We start from the raw sequence: 3,755 nt of genomic DNA, 5'->3' as shown, positions 1-3,755 counted from the left end.
CTACTGGTAAAGAGTGCGCCTGACAATGCAGGAGACACAAGGGTTGCAGTTTTGACCCCTGGATGGGCGAGAAGTCCTGGAGAAAAGCCTGGCAGCCCACTCCAGTATTCTTGCCTGGAGAATCCCACAGAGAGAGAAGCCTGGTGGGCTACAGTCCACAGGGTCGCACAGAGTCCAACACAGCTGAGACGACTTAGCAGGCAAGCACGTTGTGAAATACTCGTTTGTTCTCTTATCCATGACCACATTATCTCACAGCCCTCCCCCACACAAGCAGGTCCAGGGCTTGGCTTTTCTTGGCCTTGGGAAGTTTGCAGAGCAGACCACAGAAGCTGTCCTAAGGCTCTTCATGTTTTGAAGGGGTCCTCGCCAGTGTTACAGAAAGAGTGGTCCTCTGAGGAGCTGTGGGCTTGTTATAAATGTGAGCCCATGGGTCCCACCAGGTCCCTGGAATCAGAACCTGTGTGGGTGAGGCCCAGGGAAATCTTGTAAGAACTTCCTCAGGTGATGAGCACACGTACCAAGGTGAGGGAGCCACTGCGTTAGAGGAAAGGTGACAAGAGACGAAGGGCAGGAGGGGGGAGGAAAGGAGCCAGGCTCCAGGGCGGGACCCAGGAAGATGCTGAGAGCTCAGTCGAGGTGGCCTGGGGTTCCCAGCCCGGCCTCCTCCTGCCCCCCACGACAGGCAGCGAAGCAGGGTGTGAGTGAACTTCAAGGAACCGCCGGAGGCCTTGACCGTGAAGGTCGGAGTGTCCACAGTGGGCCGCTATCAGAGCCCTGCCTGGGCCCCCAGCCCTGTGTCCGGACCCCTTTGGAGCCCACGGCATTCCGCAGGGCCGTGTGGTGAAACACGCATCCGGGGACAGAGCCCACAGCCTGAATGATTGATGGCGGTGACTCACTTTGAGGAATTGCACTTGGGCTCCTGGAGCCAGGGCTCCTGCCTTGAGTCCAACCTGTAGAAGCAGACTCGGGGTTAGGAGAGGGCGTGGAGAAGGTGAGGAAGGAGGAAGGGGCAAGGCACCTGTGATCCTGCTCGTTAACTGGTCCCTCTGCTGCTGCTGTTGTGGTTGTTCAGTCGCTAAGACGTGTCTGACTTTTTAGGACCCCATGGACTGCAGCAGGCCAGTGCTGGACTGTCCATCACTGTCTCAAGAAGTTTGCTCCAACTCACGTCCATTGAGTCAGTGATGCCATCCAACCATCTCATCCTCTGTCACCCACTTCACCTCCTGCCCTCAGTCTTTCCCAGGATCAGGGTCTTTTCTGATGAGTCTTCACAACAGGTGGCCAAAGTATTGGAGCTTCAATTTCAGCAACAGTCCTTCCAGGAAATATTCAGGATTGATTTCGTTTGTCCAGCTCTCACATCTGTACATGACAACCGGAAAAACCACAGGTCCCTCTGACCTGGCTCAAAATTTCCCGACCACAGAACTGCCTCAGGGCTTCCCACTAACAAGACAGAATCCCCAAAATAGGGGCCACAGACTCAAATACTTTCATGGTTAGCCAAGGAACAGGTATGGTGAGGTTCAAAATGTTAAGTTTATTACAATTTGGGAGTGCAAAGAAAATGCATGTCTTAAGTTGCTCATCCTGAACCTGACGTCTTGAGCTTTTTTTTTTTTTTTATCCCTTCAGTTATGTGGAGGTTTATTTGCAGGATAAATACTTAGACATGGAAATGCTGGGTAGGTAAATTTATAATTATTATTTTTTTTAACTTTTGTCCCCTTCATCCATTTTTTTCCACCCCTGACTGCCACCTCTCCCCGACCCCTGCAATCACAACCTATCTGTTCTCTGTACCTATGAGCTTGGTTTTATTTATTTCTTTTTAGGTTCCACACACAGGAGAGGTCACACAAAGTAAACTCTTTTCTCTGTCTGCTTTATCTCACTTAGCATAATGAGATAAGGTCCATGTTGCTGCAAATGGAAAGATTTTGTTTTTTATGACTAAATGATATTGCATTGTGTGTATACACCACAACTTTAATCTATTCATCCATCAACGGACATTTAGGTTGGCTATTGTGAACAGTGCTGCAGTGAACATGGAAGTGCTATGTGTTTTCCAATTAGGGTGTTTGTTTTCTTCAGATGCATTTCCAGAAGTGAAATTGCTGGATCATATGGTAGTTCTATTTTGAAATTTTTGAGGAACCGCCATACAAATGTCCACATTAGCTACACCAATTTACATACCCACCAATAGAGCACAGACTTCCCTTTTCTCCACATCCTCTCCAAAACTTATTTGTTGTCTTTTTGGTAATAGCCATCCTAGCAGGTTTGAGGCGATATCTTGCTGTGGTTTAGATTTGTGTTTCCCTGATGATTAGTGACGTTGAGCATGTTTCTCGTGTACATGTTGAGCACCTGTAAGTCTTCTTTGGAAAAATGTCTGTTTGGAACTTCTGAATTTTTTTGTAATCAGATTTTTTCTTTTTAGTGTTTATTTATTTATTTTTGGCTGAGCCGGGTCTTCGTTGCTGCGAAGCTTTCTCTAGTTGCCAGGAGCAGGGGTTACTCTTCGTTGCCGTGCTCAGGCTTCTGATTGCAGTGGCTTCTCTTGTTGTGGAGCACGGGCTCTGGGGCGCTTGGCCTTCAGAAGTTGGGGCTCCCAGGCTCTGGAGCACAGGCTCAGTAGTTGTGGAACATGGGCTTAATTGCTCCAGGGCATGTGGAATCTTCCCGGATCAGGGATCGAAGCCGTGTCCCCTGCATCAGCACTGACCACTGGGCCACCAGGGAAGTCCTGTTTTTGTGTTTTGTTTTTCCTATTGAGTTATTTATTTGTTTTAGATATTAACCCTTTATCAGACATATGATTCACAAGTATTTTCTCCCATTTCATAGGTTACCTTTTAGTCTTGTGGATGGTTTCCTTTGCTGTGTGAAAATTTTTTAGTTTGATGTAATCCCACTGTTTAATTTTGCTTTTGTTGCTTTTATTTTTGGTATCAGATTTTAAAAAAAATCACCAAGACCTATGTAAAGGAGCTTACTACTTGTGTTTTCTTCTGGGATTTTTATGGTTTCAGGTCTTACATTGTGTTAAGTCTTTATCTTGAATTCATTTTTGTGTACGGTATAAGGCAGTGGTCCAGTTTTACTCTTTTCCAGTGTCTGTTCCAGTCTTTTCCAGTGACTGTCCAGTTTTCCCAACACCATTTTTTGAAGAGACTGTCCTTTCTCCATTGTATATTCTTGCCTTCTTTGTTGTAGATTAATTGACCATAAGTGTGTGGGTTTATTTCTGGGCTCTCTATTCTATTCTATTGATCCACATTTTTTTGCCAATATCATACCCTTAGTATATCCTTGTGATATAGCCTGAAGTTGGGAAGCATGATACTTTCAACTTTGTTCTTCTTTTTCAAGATTGCTTTGGCAATCTTGTCTTTTGTGGTTCCATACAAATTTTAGAATTATTCATTGTAGTTCTGTGAAAATTGTCATTTGTATTTTAATAGAGATTGCATTGACTCTGTAGACTGCTTTGGGTAGTATGGACATTTTAGCAATATTAATTCTTCCAGTCCTTGAGCTTCCCCAGTGGCTCAGCGGTAAAGAATCTGTGGGCCAGTACAGGAGACATTGGTTTGATCCCTAGGCCTGGAAGATCCCCTGGAGAAGGAAATGGCCCAACTCCAGTATTCTTGCCTGGGAAATCCCATGGGCTGCAGTCCATAGGATTGCAAAGAGATAGACACAACTTAGCAACTGAACAACAACAAGCAACAACA

The sequence above is a fragment of the Cervus canadensis genome, chromosome 5 (genome assembly GCF_019320065.1).
Source record: "Cervus canadensis isolate Bull #8, Minnesota chromosome 5, ASM1932006v1, whole genome shotgun sequence".
NCBI classification, from domain to species: Eukaryota; Metazoa; Chordata; class Mammalia; order Artiodactyla; family Cervidae; genus Cervus; species Cervus canadensis.
Note: the sequence above shows the minus strand (reverse complement) of the source record.